General features: G+C 36.2%; 1 pseudogene across 1 annotated transcript; it reads left to right on the forward strand.

Annotated features, from left to right (window-relative positions):
- The first annotated feature begins 1449 nt into the window (after positions 1-1449).
- LOC112617230 lies at positions 1450-17191 on the forward strand (annotated as a pseudogene). The gene is made up of 3 exons (XR_003117874.1): positions 1450-1637; positions 16122-16776; positions 16985-17191. The product of XR_003117874.1 is annotated as a protein crumbs homolog 1 pseudogene (transcript).
- Positions 17192-19379: the final 2188 nt, after the last annotated feature.

Below are 19379 nucleotides of genomic sequence, written 5' to 3' on the forward strand. Positions count from 1 at the left end.
TCCATAGAAATCAATTTTCACACATATTATCATGAAAATAATGTAGTCTTCTAAAATGTTCTTGATGTTTTGTTATAAACCAAATTTTGGGCTTTCTTCCTTTAGCTCTTTAGCATTATGTTCCCTTTCTTTTGTGAAGCACTAGGAATGCATAATGTACGTGTGTATATGTATATATACTCAAACACACAACTTGTGTCTGTCCAATCCTCATGCATTCCCTCTTGCTTTACCTCTTCATAAAAGAACAGCGGTTTCTGGCCGGGTGCAGTGACTCACGCCTGTAATTCCAGCACTTTGGGAGGCCGAGGCGGGCGGATCACGAGGTCAGGAGATCGAGGTCCATACTGGCTAACACAGTGAAACCCCGTCTCTACTAAAAATACAAAAAATTAGCCGGGCATGGTGGCGGCGCCTGTAGTCCCAGCTACTCGGGAGGCTGAGGCAGGAGAATGGCGTGAACCCGGGAGGCGGAGCTTGCAGTGAGCCGCGATCGCACCACTACACTCCAGCCTGGGCGACAGAGCGAGGCTCCGTCTCAAATAAATAAATAAATAAATAAATAAATAAATAAATAAATAAAATAAAAAAGAACAGCGGTTTCTTTAATAACCTCCTTTTCCTAGCAGCCAGGTACATTAGGGGAGGCTGACTTTATTCTCAGTTTCAAAGAATAATCCTCTTTCCTCCTACTTCTTGCCATTGATTCATTTAGAGATGAATATAAGTAAAGGTTTGCTGATGGTTTCTCGGGAAATTCTCTTTTGTTCTTTAGGTAGAGCTGTCAGGGGGACGTGAATGAGGAAGCAGGTAGATAGAATGCCACTTGCAGCCATCCTATAACTTCAAAAACGTCCTTGAGGTAAAGCTGAAACTTTGACCAGTGAGGTGAAGAAGTGGTAGATACCTGAGTTCTTGATCTTTTTGAGTCTTCAAGATAACCCTGCTGATACTTTTTTTTTCTTGGACTTCCTCCTTATATGAGTCAATAAATGTTAATATTTAGGGAAGCTTCATTTAGGTGTTCTATTGCTTGCTGCCAAATCATCCTAACTTACACATGACTACAATGTGATGCTGAAAGGAATTAGCTTGCGCTCTCTCTCTCTCCCCCACTGCCCCACTCTTCCCCACATCTCCTTAGCAAGTGCACAGCTAGAGCTAGTGTTTACTAACAAAATAAATGTGTGAGGTATCATTAGCCAGGTTCACTGACCACCTTGAGGAACAGTCAAAGCTCCACCTCAGATACATAGTAGAAATTCCTGTTTAAGTTCCGGTAGTTGGTAACCACCTGTTGTAATAATACTAAACTGTACTGGGATCTTACCTGTTTTACAAATACTTCAAACTAAGTGGATATCTTCTCTGTCACTTGTAAGATAAATAAAATATAGTCCTCTGTTGCTTTTGCCTTGTTTTGTTCTGCAACTTGTCATTTCTTAAAGCATGGAGAAGACAGGATATAAGAATGACAAGGAAAATAGTATTCAGACTAGCTCTGTAAAGCAACTGAGTGACCATCAGCTGACTCTTTCATTAGTGCAGACCCAGGGCTCTGAGCCTAATTGCAGATTGCGAGATATGAAAACCATGTCTCTGTACTTTCCTAAAAGTAGTGGAACTTGTCAGATGAGGTTAGTCACCATTTCTGTTGCTACTTTCTTTGTTTTACATTGGTTTTGTTTAATTCAGCACCTTTTGTTTTATAGTTACGCATTTTCTTCAATTCAGACAGTAATCTTTTCATTTTATCTGTTACTATTATGTTATCTCTCATCTTTTCCTTGTCTTCATACACATTTTAATGGGATATTGACAGTAGCTACTAAATAGATGCTATAGAATGGATATGGGCCCCTGCTAAAAAGCAATTATTGTTGTTTACACGTTTCAAACTTGTTTATATTGTTTCTACATAGCTAAACTTGTGATAGATATAAGTGTAACTAATTTGTATTTGGGCACTGCCAGATCTAAATTTAAGTTCTGGCGCGACCACTGTCTAATTCTGTGACTTTCGGCAAGTTTCATAAGCTGCCAAAGTTTCCATTTATTCAGCTTAATTACCTCACTGTGAGGTTGTGAGAAATGAATAATACAGTAAAATACTTAGCAGAGTGACCTGCACACCATACCTACCCAATAGCAGTAGCTATTGTTAATAATGTGCTCAATATTCAGCATATTTTAATTAAGTAGCTGTTAGAATTTATATTTACAAAATGGATGGATCTCTAACATAAATTTAATATTTCAAGTGTTTCTTTTATTAACTTAACTTTAAAATTAGTGGGATTTTTACTACTTTTTAACCAAATGACAAATTCCAGACATTTACAGAAGCATATTACCCTATAGTTGGATAGTGCTTTGTATTTTGCCAAATAGAGCACTTTATATTTTCTAAAATATTTACATATTCATTACCTTTTCCAGTTCTCACAACAACTAGAGGTAGGCGGTGCAAAGGTGCTTACTCCCATTTCACCATGGGCAAAGTGAAAACTCAGAGAAGCTACATGGCTCCTGTAGGATCACATATTTAACTGGAGCCATTGCTGGGACATTTGACCTCCAAACACCTCCTCTCTCTTCCATATTTATTAAATAGGCTTGCCAATTAATGTATGTGAACCTAGTAATTAAGAAGTTAAGTCAGCCTATGTTTACTACAATATGCCACAGGTATTTTTTTAATCTTAAGGTTGTACTAAGAAAGAATGAAATCGAAAAATGGTTAAAGCAAAGATAAAATGTGGAGGGAAATTTCTTGTTGCATATTTAAGATATTCTTTTTATTCTATGAAAGACATAATGAAATCTACTCAGTTAATAGGCAGCATATGGTATAATCCAAGTAGGTTAGAGATTTTGGGTTTTGGACAAATAGAAATTTTAAAGAAATATTTTGGTGAAGTAGTTTCTGCCTTTTATCAAGAAACCGCTATCAACTAAGTTATTTCTTCTAAAAGTCACTGCCATTGGTTAGGGACAGTTTAAATGCCAATCCAAAGCCAGCTTCTTTGAACTAACACATTTACATGGGTAGGTAAAATTTGTGTCTCTGAAAGTGTTTTATTTCCTGCAATCAGAGCTTCTTGGCTTTTCCAGATCAAATATTCCTGTGAAAATTTGTTGAAATTTTAGACCAGGTCTGAGGAAGAGTGTTAACAGAATTAACTGGTATACTCATAAGAAATGCAGCTATCTGAGTCCAATACTGATTCACAGAATCAGAATTTCTAGGGATGTGTCCTAAGATTTTGCATTTTAACCACACCCACTCCTACTAAGGGATTCTTATGATATTATATTTTATAGAGTCAATACTATAAATTCTTCCCCCAGAAAAATGCAAAACAACAAACCACAAAATATTACATATATTTTCAAATAATTTACGGACCCGTCATGTCCATTCATGGATACATTAGATATCTGCAAATGCCAGATTTACCTTTGCATTGAATAAAGACTAAAGTTGTCTTCCAGTACATTAGGCTCTTTATGCAGGAGAAAAGACTGAATACATGCTCATTTTGATTACAGCATTTCACACATTTCATCAAGATATATACATTATAGCAGTACTGTGTTATATAATACAGTATACTAGGAAGTAAACATAAAAAGAGGTATTCACACTTGTAAGACTTACAATACAGTTAAGGAAAGTAAATCACAAATATTTTAAAAAAAAAAAGAATCGTACTCTATGCTGGGTTCCATGTGGATAAGCTCAGATGTTCAAGGACAAACATGAATGAGAGTTACAAGTAGAAGGCATTTCAATATGGGTAAGTAGCAATGAGCAGAACTCTGAAAGAAAGTTGGGATTTTGAAAAAACTGAAGAGAAAGTAGCAGTTGAGCAGAACTCTGAAAGAAAGTCGGCGTTTTGAAAAAAACTGGAGAGAGAGAGAAAGCTTTGAATGTGTTTTAAATTTTATTCTACTAAAATATATCTTAATACAACCATTTATGTAGTAAGCAATGGAAAATAATGCTGGGAGATGAATAAAAGCCAGATTTGGAGGGCCATGAATGTCAGGCCTTACCAGGTCAATAATATACTTGATCTTTGATATTTTCATGGCTGTACAGAATTAAAATATTAATAAATTTGTAAAAAATGACAAACAGCACTACTAAAGAATGTAAAGCCAATTCTTACCATGGCAGAGAGAAAGCCAACATTTCTTTGAATAGCAACATCGAACTCAATACAAGACAGGTTTTTATAATTCACTGTAACTTGAGTGTTTAATCACTCACTTTTGACAAGACAAGGGAAAAAAGGACTAAGCAAGAGCAGAGCCCTTTCTGATGATTTACTGATCAAAGCCAATTAGGATAGTTCTGGTTGAACTGGGTTGAGTTTCTCTGAAATTACTTTTCAAAGTAAAGTCAACAAGAGCGAGCATGTGCATTGCTGTACTTTCTCCTTGTTAGTCCGTAAAGTAACTAAAAATCACTTACCTATATCCACTGAGCTTCAAAGTATGACTTTTGAAGTGCAAAATCAAGTGAAATGTGAAACTGAAATGCAAGGCTTTTTGCAGCTATTTTGTCTTTCGTTTGAAGATCTCAGAATACTTTCCACACAATAGACTGAATCAAATCTTCCTCTGGGCTCAGCATTTTTTTATCTGAGCTACCATATGGTTCTGAACAAATATCAGGTCTGGAGAGTGTGTATATGTGTCTCTTGCATCAGAACTTTAGAATAGTGTAATCATAAAGTAGAGCAAAGAATGGATACTGAAGAAACAATTCCATGCTTTATGCTGTACACACACACAATCTTAATATACAAAATAAGTTAGCCATATAGTAACACCACTTTTTCTGATATCATTAAGGTTGAGAATGGCCCATATAAAAGAGCTTTTGGCATAACATATTTTTATAATTCTTTTGGGGAAAAAATGTTTTATTTTAATCATTTCACATTTAAATATTTCAGAAATATGTTACACATTTTCTTGCATTTCTGGCTAAAAAAGTTGCATACAATTTTGTGTCTTACTGATGACAATGTTATTATTTATTGTCCTATGTTCTATAGATTTTGATTTTGTTCCTATTTTCAATATCTTCAAGGTACTATACTTTTTAACATTATTTTATGCCAGCTCATCATATTATTTTCCTTGGAGGCAGCATGTTGTAGAGAACAAATGTCTTATCTCAGGAGTCAGGCAGACTGAGTGAGTACTAACCACAAGTTGGCTCGGTTTCATCATCTATGAAATGAAGGTAGCAATACATCCTTCATCATTTATTAGAATGATTAAATGGCCACATAAATAAAGCACTTACGCCAGTGACTGACACAGATCTGAGACTCAGTAAGTGTTAGTTCTGTCTACTCACATTTATTGTCTAGTTCTCGGCTGTCATTTCCTGCTGCTGAAAATGTACACAAAGTTCTCCCTTATCCTTTTCTTTTGCTGATTCTATTCCACTGCAAGCTGAAATATTTGATAATCAAGCTTGCTTTAATTGTATCTAAAATAATAATGAATGATGGACTAAGGCCTGAGGAAATAGTTAATAAACTTTGCAATCTCTAGTTTTAAACATAGAAACTTTTAGAACATATCTTCGTTCTTGATTATGTTCTGCATAGTTGAGGTCACATACGGGGATTGACTGCCAGAAAAGTAAAATTTAATGGGAATCAACACAGAGAAAAATTGTGGATATGATTACATCTAACTATGTGTTTAAGCAAATAAAAATGGAGTTGGGGAATTATGGCAAGACAAAACATTTGATAAGCACCTATGTATGGCCTGGAACCATATGCTATGAACAATTGCCTCATTTAATCCTTATTAGTAGCCTTCTAAAAAAGTTACTGCTCTTTCCTTTTTACAGATTTTTTAAACTGTGACAAAATTATGAAATTATGAAAACGTCGACTCTTACATTCAGCATATTTTCCACTTAAAAATTATCTACTTAGAAATTATGCATGCAACATATTCTTTACTTAGAAATTATGATAGAATCTTAGGACTGGGAGAATTGTTAGAGGCCATTGAAATACATAACATACCTTTTCTTAAATTTCTATTATAATATCCATGCTGAATGATGATTCTCTCTAAATCTGCACAGCTTCAATGTCAGGAAACATACTGTCTCCCAAGAGAGCTGGTTCTATGCTTGATGAACATCAACTACTAGAAGATTCTGCACAGTGAGCATAAATAAACTATCCAAAGGCTTCTTACCATTGGTAGTAGTTTTCACAGTTAGAAACAAATAAAACATAAAATTCCATGTGATGGACCTTAGCTACATGAAGACCCTTCTGATAGGCCCTGGTATCTGCTTTTCTCCTGGTTAAACATCCAGTTTTCCCCAAGAATTTCTCTAATGACATGATTTCAAGTAAAATCACTATCATATTAGCTTTCTTTATTGGAGTGTCCATATTTTATCTCTGCCTCCTAAAACAAAAAATATTTTGAGTTCAAATTGGGAGTTAGAAAGGGATTTTCATATCCTTTGCCCCAGATACTATCAGTTGTCATGACAGCCCCAATGTCACATAAAATTTGGAAAGTCAGATCACCGTGGATCCATATTTCAAAAATAAGTTGAGGTAATAAAGAATAAAGTAAACCATAGGCTGCTGTGGATCATAAAAGTGTTAATAATAATTATCAGTAAATTATCATCAATTGAAACTCATAGGTCTTCACCCAATAAGCTGTATCTCTTCTATTCAGTTTTGTGGTTTCTTCACCTCAAGTGAAGAGAGTTAACTCTTTACTTCAGATTAAGAGAACTGTCTTCTTTAGTTGACATGAGATCCCTGGCTTGCCTGCTTTATACCTATTCCATTCTGTTCCAGCCAATCCTATTCTATTGTTTCCCCATCCCCCATTCATTTTTCTCCCTTCCTTTTGTAAATCACTGTGATATATTAGATATATAGACTTATTTACATGTATTCGTGTAAATTATTAAAGTTTGTGTATAAGTATATATTGTGTTAAAGTTCTCATTTTCTTTCTTCCTTTTTTTAACTTTTAGTTTAAGTTCAAGGGTACAAGTACAGGTTTTCTACATAGGCAAACTTCTGTCATGGGGGCTATTGTACAGATTATTTCATCACACAGATATTAAGCCTTATACCCATTAGTTATTCTTCCTGATCTTCTCCCTCCTCCAAGCCCTCTAACGGTACATGTCTTTGTTATATTGGAGAAGAAAGCCTTTTTCATCCTCCCCCTAGCAGAGCACTCCTCAAGTCCTATTGACCAGGATTGGGTCACATGCCCATGACCCAGCTGTAAAGGAGTGTGTGAAAGAATATATTTGACATGTGTATTCTATATGGTGGGACACCTGTCTCTCTGTAAGGAATGGGGGTGGGACATGCTGGAGAACGACTACTAGAGGTAACCATCATTTCTGCCTAAGGGAGGTCATTATTTTTAACAGGTTCATGTTGCCTATAAATTTAAAAAGTATGCCTTATATATTTTTATTCAAGTAATATTTATCCAAGTTCACTTATACTGTCCACAAAAAAAAGTTGATGAAACTCCTTTGAATGACTAGTATGCTCCAAGCATTTATAGTTATCTCATTTGGTTCACACAAAAATAATTATTTCATAGGCTTTATTCTTTCTACTTCATACGAAATTTCAGCTTAAATAAATCAGCTAATTTACCCAAGTTCTCATAGCCTGGTTTCAAAGCTCCGATTAGTATAAAAGTCAGTGTCATAGTCTGACTCCTAGTCCATGTTTATTCTACTTCATTATTCTGATTCCCTGAGGACTATTAGAAATGCCTCTCCAAGTAGATCCATTGATCAGAACCCTGAATATGTTGCCTCTCCTTCTCATCCCACCCTTACCCTCGAGCCCCCAATAGATACATTTCTTCCTTCAGTCCTCAAGGCTATTGTCTGCTCAGCCTTCCCCACTACTGTAAGCTTGAGTAAACTGTATGCTTCAAGAATCAGGATTATATCTATTTTTCTTCACCATCATATCTCCTGCACTCACATACTGGCAGTCAAACTAAGGCCTTGATAAGTAAGTTTTAAACATGAATGAATAATAAATGAATGAAGACGTGTACTATTGCAATGTCTCTTGCATCACACATTTTTCCACCTTGTTACTGGTTTCCATCACAACTTATCTGACCTCAGTGATATGGCATTTTTTTTTTTGACGTGGCATATACTGCCCATGATAAGGCATTAATGACTATTTTGTGATAGAGTTACCGCCCCTCTCAGGTAACATTTTCACCTTTACTGAGGCTTCTAAGAGACAAGGTCTCAACCTAAAGGAATTGCTCTTATGGTGAGAATTTTAGGGAGTATGGTACTTCTAGGGGCCTTCATGACCTCTCAGCTTATACTGCCTATGTGAAACCTCTATAGGTCCTCAGGTTCCCCTTTAAGAAAATGTTAAAAAGAAACAAAAAAGAATTACTTTTTTTGTTTGTACTCTCAGTGTATCTCAAACACCTCACATATTCAAATTATTCTCTTGTACAAAATTAAATGCCATTGGATTTTAAAGGAGTGGAGCATAACTGGTCTTTCATAGAGGCTGGAATTTGTCTGATAGCACCACACAAGTAACTCTTGCCACAGTCTCAATTAATAAAAGCCTTTGCTCTTTTTTCTTAATTTTTCTTTCCTTTCTATCGCTTGCATAGATATTCAATAGGTTTGAAGTTGCCATTAATTTCTTAACCACTATACAAAAGCAAAACAAACAAAAGAAAACGAAAACAAAAACAGCATTTTCATTGCTGTAAAGCAAAATAAAATTAGGCCCTAATTTTCCACAATAGAAGTTGTCCAAAATGCTTATCTGTGGTTAGAGTCCCCAAAACTCATTTCTTCATAATAATAATGTCAGCGTTCAGTGTTGTGATCAGAACACTCACTAGTGTGACTTAAAAAGGTGAGTCACCATATGCTAAGCAGGGATGGGATCTAAGAATAACAAGGCTGCCTGGTAAGCAGCACAAATGAGTCTTACTGTAAGCCCCACTGATCCAGCTTGGAGGGAAATGAGTCAAAACCAAGTCCCCATACTCTCTACCTGAGGAAGAGGTGACATTGGAAAACAAGCTCACACTTCTGGATATGGTCCAAAATGATCAGAAACTCACTCTGTCAACCTAGTAGGTGTTTGGATGGATATCTCTTTTATAACAGAAGGATGTTTGGAGCCAGAACACATGGTTTTCACATTTTAATGGCGATGCTCATAGGTAACCAACTCTTTTCTTATATATGCTAATTTGCACCATGCTTAGTGTTTTTAAGATGTTTAGCAACTAATGTTTAATGCTATAACAGATATTACTATCGAATGAAAATTCAAACTTTTGAGAAAGGAAAAGTGGATATATTTATGCATTGAGTTTTTGGTTTTAGACAATTTCTATTTTGATTTCTATTTATTAAAATTTTTCTTTGATTTCTATTTATTAAAAATTTTTAAACCCTAAGTCAGTTAAAACAGATCAAGATGAAACTTCCTCATTTGTGTATGTATTTTATATATGCCTAGTATATATATGTCATTTATATATTCTAGAATATACATGTCTAGTGTAAATTATATAACTTCATATTAGATATTTCATTAAACATGGCTTCAGCAAAGTGAGAATTATGACAAAAATCATCTTCATATCCAATGATATTCTAAATATAAAGTCTGCATTCTTTTTATCCATTAATATGATTTATTCTCAAGAAAATATGAGATATGCCAAGTGGTAGACATTTTTGCTATCATGATTATTTTTGAAATACAGTATTATCATGGAATCCGATACCGAACTAAAAAAATTTTAGGAAAATAAAATAAGGTGACAGTTTTTAATTAATTAAATGAATTGACTTTATATAAGCAAATAACAATAAGCTTCAAGTAATCCATCCCATACTATAAATAGTTGGCTTTAAATAACCAATTTGTATTCAACTAAAATACCCAATTAAGAAGACTGAATGGCCCCAGTGGTCCCATAAATATCCCCTAATCCTTTTATCTTGATTGACAGCAGATCTTGTTCTTTGCCCAGCTACTCCAACAACCAATACAAGACATTTTGATCTTTATTCCCACTTTTAGTTTTCTGGGTTCATCAAATAAATATGTCAGACTTTATTTTACATTGGACATGTCAATAGAATTGATTTTAAGTAAAGTAAAAGCATAAACTGCTGTTTATCATTCTACTTTTCATACCTAATTCTGTTTGTTGTTCTTCTGACTATTGATCTTAATACAGGGTTTCTCCACTTATTTTGTTCTTTTTAAAATTATGGTAAAATTTAAAACTTGCTTTTCTGTTTATATTTAAAAGAAACACATAATCTAATTATTGACATTTTATGAAAGATCAAATGCATAAATTTTAGCAATCATAAGAAAAAATAAAGTAGGCAATGGTATAGAAAGCATGACCATCTGCACTTATTTGCCCACAAAGGATAAATGAAAGTGTCCTGTAAATTGTAAAGAAATAAACATCCTATTTCAAGCCCTAATAAGCTAATGGTTAAATAGTTTTAATAGCTGCCTAGTTGGTCTTCCTGTCTTTAGTTTCTTCCCACTTCACTCTGTGTTACATATTCCTGTGAAGGTGATCTTTATGAGAAACTATGTTGGTTTTCTGTCCAACAATTACATATGACTCCCCACTGCCAGAAAATAAAAAAATACAGTTAAAAACCTCATAAGTTCCCAGACTTTCCCACTCTGGCTACATTTAACCTTTGTGTGTTTATTTTCCTAGTAAATCCTACGTGCCTACCAGATTGCCAAACTCATTGTCACCTCTAAATGTTAAGCTTTCCCATCGATGAGTGTTTTGTTTATTCACTTATTTACACATACAAGGACCTCTTTTTTTTTTTTTTATTTTGAGACGGAGTCTCGCTCTGCCGCCCAGGGCTCAGTGAAAGCTCTGCCGCCGGGTTCACGCCATTCTCCTGCCTCAGCCTCCCGAGTAGCTGGGACTACAGGCGCCCGCCACCACGCCTGGCTAATTTTTTGTATTTTTAGTAGAGACGGGGTTTCACCGTGTTAGCCAGGATGGTCTCCATCTCCTGACCTTGTGATCCGCCCACCTCGGCCTCCCGAAGTGCTGGGATTACAGGTGTGAGCCACTGCGCCTGGCCACAAGGCCCTCTTTATCAACTCGATCTATATTTGAAAACCTATGTTAAATTCTATCTCTGTAAGACCTTCTCAGCCAGGTCTGAAGAGATACCTTTCTCTGGAGGCTCTGCAGCAGCTACTGCCAATACAATTCACTTAGAATCTATTGTTTACTGTCTAGTGAAATCTCTTCAGTATTATCTTGACTTGCGCTATCATTTAATTTTTCACATATTTGTCTTACTTTTCCTTTATTAAATTCATTGAGGACAAGGACTAGTTCAAACTTCATGTTATCCACAATATTTTATACATGATAGATATATAATCAATATTTATTGATTTGACTTAATATGAAGCTTTCATATCTAAAGATGTTTCATTATCTATCATTCAAAGTCCTTTCCCTAAAACTTTCCTAAATACGCTCTAATGTTGCCTGAGTTTGATTCTCATATATTATCGATATCTGCTGGGAACCTACTATGTACAATGCATTTCCATAAATATATATTTTGTCCTTCCATTATATTGTAAGTACATTCAGGCTAGGTCTACGTCTTCTAGTTTGTATTCTGAGAGTACTCTGAGAGTACATCATAGAGTAGCTATTCTATAAATTGAGAAAAATGGTCAATTGAAATTTCAACTAAGGGACCAAGATATGGTTGCTGTCAGGTACCACAGTGAATTATGAAATAAATAAAAACACAGGATGTTAAAGTAAATACAGATAACAGACTTCAGGTTTTTGAAAGATTTATACTTTTTTTATTTTACTTATTTATTTATTTATTTATTTTGAGACAGAGTCTTGCTCTATTGCCCAGGCTGGAATACAGTGGCACAATCTCAGCTTACTGCAACCTCCACCTCCCGGATTCAAGCAATTCTCCTGCCTCAGCCTCCTGAGTAGCTGGGATGACAGGCCCACGCCACCATGCCTGGCTAAGTTTTGTATTTTTAGTAGAGATGGGGTTTTACCATATTGGTCAGGCTGGTCTCAAACTCCTGACCTCGTGATCCACCCGCCTCGGCCTCCAGAGTTCTGGGATTACAGGCGTGAGCCACTTTGCCTGGCCAAAAGGTTTATACTTATGTCAGGGGTATGTGAAAATTCTTCAGAGGCAATTTGAAGGAGTGGATCTACAAGGAGATTTCATTGGAGAGGCTTGCTGCTGTATTGTGAGTTGAACCTTACCCCTCAAATTGAGGGCTAGATGCTGCTTTCTAAACCAGAGTGACCATAGCTTCCAGGAGTGTTCCAGTGTCATCTAAAGTTGGTGGAAGGGAAGGAACGGGCAACTTAGACTAGATTCTCCACCTGCCTAAGGAATCTAAAGATGAAAAAGTGTGATGACTCTGAACCCAAGGCGTCAGGAAAGGGAGAGAAAGAATTGTTGCTGTGCTGTGTTGGAAAGTAAATGCGCTCCCCTCCTACTGCGGGTTAAGTGGACGTGAATCCTGTGGTTCAGATGGGGAACCCGTGGTAGGAGCATTAGTAGGTAGTTTGTGTAAAAAGAGTTCTTCTCAATAGGCCTCTGTTGGAAGGTGAAAGAATCCTACTAAAAGAGTTGATAAAGAAGGAAGCAGGAGTAAACGTCAGTAAACCAATAGCAAAGGGGTTGAGGGAGGAGCAAATATGAGCTGTCAGTAAAAGGAGAGGCAATGTCTGCCTGCCTTCACAGTACTCTAGAGTGAATCTCAGCTGGAGGAATAGAGTGGGCTCCAAAGAACTCATAAGTGCCCCTTATAACAAATACCAACTTTAAACACCTCCCAGTCTCAGAAACCATGGAACCATATTGTATCAGTCAGGTGAATAATTTCTGTACCCCTTCCCCCATTTTTTGCCACCAACTTCAGTCTTCTAGGGGACAGAACACATAAATCTGAGGGTGGAGACAATGGAAGAATAGTAAGAGGGAAGAAGGCTTCCGAATACTCGACTTCAAGACAGCCTGAAGTTAGCCTAGCAGGCAAAGACGATTTTATTCTAAATTGCATTGAGACTTTTGATCATTATATGTGACTGGCCATTCTAATTGCTGTGGGTGGTTTTTTTTAAGAGATCGTGACACTACTATCAAATAGTAAGCCGAAAAGTCCTGGGGTCTGCTGAAGACTTTTATCTAGAGGCAATGAAACCCTTCCTCAGTTAAATATGTTTCAAGATAGGGTGGGAGAAAAAATCATGTTTTGCTTTTGTTATGCTGTATAAGTTATTCAATAGTTTTACCCTCAAATACTTGTTATTACTTTTTTTGTTCTTAAAATGCTTTGAAAATCAAGTTTAAGTAAAATATCTTCTGGTACAAAAGTTTCAACTTTTCATATTCAGTTATATTAAACTTATATTGGAACACCCCTTTAGAATATACTGTAGTTCACCTGTAATTCCTATGTCAGTTTTCTGTGCTTCTCAGGATGACTGTATAACAAATAGATTAGTTCCATTTGGTTCTATTCTTTCTATTCATCAAACATTTAATAATTCATACCCTTAGCACTGTACAGGTGCTGTGGGTGGCTCTATGTAAGATTATAATATGTCCACTGTTTTCACAGAGCTTTGAAATATTTTTGAATTAACAAAGCTTGTATGAAAATAATCCTACTACAGTAAAATATAAGTACAATAGAGTCCAATCAAGTGCCTAGATATGTAGATCATAAATGGCAGTAGATCGTCAAAGATTAACATTGCATACATTTATCTAAAAGTTTACACAAAGAAAGCACTTTGGTTTTGGATCAGATTGAAAGCATTATAAAAATATTTAATCACTTTAGGAAGGTCATAATGAATTCATTCATTCCAAAATTAATTACTAAATAGCTAATACAAGCCAGGTACTATGCTATGTTTTAGACATACATTGGTGAATAAAATAGAAATTTTCCTTCCTTCAAGGAAAGCACAATTTGATGAGATTCTAGACTAATATGCTGTCCAAGTAAATCTCTCATATAAAATTATGCAATTTACAGGGCATTACACATGCCCACACTTTCTAAATAGTCTATCTCAATGACTACAGTACTATTTGAATTTTGTCATTAGAGGTTAATTCTTTCTTACTACTTTTTAGTAATGGCCAACACTTACTGAGAACTTGTTATATACCGAACAATATTATGAATATTTACGTGTCTTAACTTGTTTAATCTTTAAAAGAGCCTTGTGATGTAAATGCTATTATTAATCCCATTCATAGATGAGGAAACTGAAATACAGAAAGTGTGTGTAACCTACTCATGATCAAGCAGTATAGCTGGGGTTCTGATCCAACATTATCAATATAGGAATCTTTGGATTAAATTTTTAAAAACACGCATTTGGGCATAGAGTTAAATGGGAAAATAAGACATGCATATTAATAACAAATAATAAATGAGAATACACTAAATTATTAATTAAAAAACAGTGTGTACGATTGGTTTTTTGTTTTGTTTTGTTTTGTTTTTTTGAGACAAGAGTCTTGCTTTGTCACCCAGGCTGGAGAGCAGTGGCGTAATCTTGGCTCACTGCAATCTTCACCTCCCGAGTTCAAGAGATTGTCCTGCCTCAGCTTTCAGAGTAGCTGGGATTACAGGCATGCGCCACCATGCCTGGCAAATTTTTGCATTTTTAGTAAAGATAGGATTTCACCCTGTTGGCCAGGCTGATCTGAAACTCCTGGCCTCAAGCAATCTGCCCGACTAGGCCTCCTGGGATTACAGGTGTGAGCTACCAAGCATGGCCAGGTTGGATTTTTAAAACTTACCTAATTTAGGCCAGGTGTGGTGGCTCGCGCCTGTAATCCCAGCACTTCGGGAGGCCGAGGCGAGCGGATTACGAGGTCAGGAAATCGAGACCATCCTGGCTAACGTGGTGAAACCCTGTCTCTACAAAAAAAAAAAAAAAAAAAATTAGCCAGGCGTGGTGGCAGGCACCTGTAGTCCCAGCTACTCGGGAGGCTGAGGCAGGAGAATGGTGTGAACCTGGGAGGCAGAGCTTGCAGTGAGCCAAGATTGCACTACTGCACTCCAGCCTGGGCGACAGAGCGAGACTCCATCTCAAAAACAAAACTAGTTAATTTAGGGTCTGATGGTAAAAGTGCTTTGGAATTTAGACTTCGCTCTTTCTACAGCTCAATTTATTCTGTGAAAGAGAACTAAAAATATCTGCTTTGAAAACCTCAGAAAATTGTAGTGAGCACAAATATAATAATTTAAATGAAGATGTTGGGGAAATCATAAAATCCTATGCATATGTCAGTTTTTATTGTTACTCTTTGTTCATCTGAATCTCCCTGGAAAAGCAACAGCCATCCCCTTTAAAAGGTGTTATACTTCTTCGTGTTACTTTTTTTTAAATGAATTCTAATAATTTCCTAATTAGATATCTTTTTTGACTTGGAATCAGAAAACAAAAATAGAAAGTGAAGTTAAAATAATAAACAGGAAAGGAGCTTGTTATGGAGTAGACATCATGATTTACACTAGCATTGTAGGGAAGCAGGAAATGGGGACTTCCATTCACCTTAGAAAACCTTCATGGTGAGAGTTGTTTGGACTATTTATATTTCTGGCAAAGTTTTAGGAATTATGGGGAAATATAAGCAAGATATAAGGCAAAATCACTGTTTCCAAGTAGAATAGAGTGAAATCTACAGCCAAGGACAGAATATACAATGTCTGAGAAAAAAGTCCCGAAATAAATAAATTGTATTTTACATCAGTGCCAAGAGCGATCTGTTTTCTCTTTTTGGTTTGTATGATATTCAGTGCTGCATGTATATCTGACAATGATAGTTGGAATCAATCACAGCGTTTGGCAGATTATCTATTCCTAGAGGAAGAATACAAAGCCTGCCATGACTGCATCTTTTTTCTTCATGACACATGTGGAATATAGAATTGATTTTACTTTCCCTTAATAAGTGTTTACATTTTACTCCATTACAGTTCTAAATCTGAGCTATCCATGCACTTCTGCAAGATTATACATGCAAATTATGTGAAACTTCTATTTTTGATGCGAATATATCTAATTTTAACCCTTTTTTATTATTTAACAGGAATCCACTGTGAAGAAGACGTCAATGAATGTTCTTCAAACCCTTGCCAAAATGGTGGTACTTGTGAGAACTTGCCTGGGAATTATACTTGCCATTGCCCATTTGATAACCTTTCTAGAACTTTTTATGGAGGAAGGGACTGTTCTGATATTCTCCTGGGCTGTACCCATCAGCAATGCCTAAATAATGGAATATGCATCCCTCACTTCCAAGATGGCCAGCATGGATTCAGCTGCCTGTGTCCATCTGGCTACACCGGGTCCCTGTGTGAAATCGTAACCACACTTTCATTTGAGGGTGATGGTTTCCTGTGGGTCAAAACTGGCTCAGTGACAACCAAGGGCTCAGTTTGTAACATAGCCCTCAGGTTTCAGACTGTTCAGCCAATGGCTCTTCTACTTTTCCAAGGCAACAGGGATGTGTTTGTGAAGCTGGAGCTGCTAAGTGGCTACATTCACTTATCAATTCAGGTCAACAATCAGCCAAAGGTGCTTCTGTACATTTCCCACAACACCAGCGACGGAGAGTGGCATTTCGTGGAGGTAATATTTGCAGAGGCTGTGACCCTTACCTTAATCGACGACTCCTGTAAGGAGAAATGCATCTCGAAAGCTCCTTCTCCACTTGAAAGTGATCCATCAATATGTGCTTTTCAGAACTCCTTTTTGGGTGGTTTACCAGTGGGGACAACCAGCGATGGTGTCGCTCTACTTAACTTCTATAATATACCATCCACACCTTCATTTGTAGGCTGTCTCCAAGACATTAAAATTGATTGGAATCACATTACCCTGGAGAACATTTCATCTGTCTCATCATTAAATGTCAAGGCAGGCTGTGTGAGAAAGGATTGGTGTGAAAGCCAACCTTGTCAAAGCAGAGGACGCTGCATCAACTTGTGGCTGAGTTACCAGTGTGACTGCCACAGGCCCTATAAAGGCCCCAACTGTCTGAGAGGTGAGAGAAAGCTGACTGCTATGGCTGGGAGTGCCGTGCCTCAGAGCAGAGCAGAAACAGCAAAAACAGCCACACTGCTTCTGCCTGCTATGAAACATAATGACCCCACAGGACTTCTGCTGCTGGTTGCCCACTGATGAGAAAGAAGAGGGCAGTGATGTGCATTAATTAATTTTGAGTGGATTCACAGGACATAAGTTTCACTCATACAGAGAAGTAAAAAAAAAAAAAATAAGCAGATAGCTCCTTTCCAAAGAGGTTTTCATCTTTGTGTTTGCAAAATGCTCTTGCAATTTTACCATTGGTTGCATATCAGAAATGTATGTAAATCTTATTTGACAGAGAAATAATTCTTTTGAAAAAAGGACCCTTAGACATAAAATTTGTCAGTGCCACATACTAACATGATATCTTGTGCATAGCAAATTCTCGGTAAATATTCATTTCCTTGCTCTCCTTTCTATGCAATTCACACTTGCTCCAAAATCATAATTAAGCATAGTGTTTTTATAAAACACCAACTTTATTCAAAGGTATCTTTTCCAAGGCTGCCCTGGAGAAGACAGATAATATACTAGGTGTCTTAAGAAAAAAAAAGAAAGAAAATGTGGAAAGTAACAATAGTAGAACTTGGTAGATGCCATAAACTAAGTGATCGAATTTCTCTAGTAAACCACAGTTTGAAAAGTATTTCAAAATCCTTAACTTCCAACATTGTTCTAGAGATTGCTGTTGATAGTGATCAATACGTACCTGTTTCTTTTTATTATTATTATCATACATTGAAAAAGTCTGAGATGTAATTGTAACAGACTGCTTTGAAGTTCAGCTGTAATTTACCCCAAGATTTTAGAGTAACTTGAAGTAGGACAACATCTGGTAAGTAGTCTTCTCTGCTTTATATGAAGTAAAATTAAAACCAGTCTTAGCCTATACTCTATTCCATGTTCAAATGTCTAAGAATTATTAGAAACTACTCAAGGGTTTCCCCCTGACCACAATATTCATTACAAATCATGGACCTGTTTGACAATGAAGTATGGCATCTACTAGCTATACGTAATATTTTAAGTAGAATGGCAAGTTGTTTTGTGATTTTTTTAAGGAGAAAAAGGGAAATTATGCTGAAGCAATGTTCACTTTTTGAAGAAAAATTTAATTGACCTAAGGCAATATTTTTACTACATATACAAAATAACAAACAGATGCTGACTCATTTTGACTGGCTTCCAGATGCAATGACCCATAAGGTTAATACTGACCATGGTGATGTTAACTGTCCTAGTAAATAGATTCAAGAGATGCCAGTCCAGTGGGTTCTGGTTTTCTTTATTTTATCCAACTTGGAAAACCATGAACTTTTCAAACTAAGTTCCTGAATTGGTTACCCTTCCCCCGCTTCTCCCAGTTTCCTTATACTCCAACATTATTTGAAACTGTTTAACCCTCATGAAAATGTTTGACTTCAAAAGATCACTTTACAGAGAGAGAGTTCTGTAAAATCTTTTCTTTCTGAAAATTCTTGGTATAAATTTAAGGAAAATTATATTTTTCATATCACCTCTTCATTAGAAAATTAAACTATTCTGTATTTTCTGTTATCTAGAAGGAATGTTTCCTGGAGAGTTTACTCCCACTACAAACAATGCTTTTAAGCAGTAATGAGAACATGGAGTCTTTCTGCTACTGTACATGTATATTCAAGAGGGAGGAGACATACTAAAAAGCACAAAGGCAAACTTCAGCCCATTCATGACTTGCACTCGTATTTAGCTCAATGTTTTCCAACCATGGTACACGCTGTAATGAACAAGGAGATTGGATAGAAGATTTTGGTGGCTGACTAAACACAAAAGACATAGTGATTTCCAATATCTCAAGGTTGATCTTTTTAAAATAATCTAATTTATCAACAGAAAGAGTACTGAAAAGGATTTAACTAAGCTTAGTTTACAGAAGTGTCCATAAGGTTCTCTCAGCATATCTTGTGTTGACTGTTTGTAAGAACATGGAGCATTCAAGATATTACTACTTAGAATAAATGACATCACCTACCTCTTGCTCTCTGGTGAATATTTGACTTACAACAGCAATTTACATGTCTCTTCTCTTCAGCCATATACCTAGATTTCGAGAATTTTATTCTCTTAGAATTATAGTTTCCTAGATATAGAAGAGGCTTCATTCT

Source organism: Theropithecus gelada, unplaced genomic scaffold, assembly GCF_003255815.1.
Source record: "Theropithecus gelada isolate Dixy unplaced genomic scaffold, Tgel_1.0 HiC_scaffold_15920, whole genome shotgun sequence".
NCBI classification, from domain to species: Eukaryota; Metazoa; Chordata; class Mammalia; order Primates; family Cercopithecidae; genus Theropithecus; species Theropithecus gelada.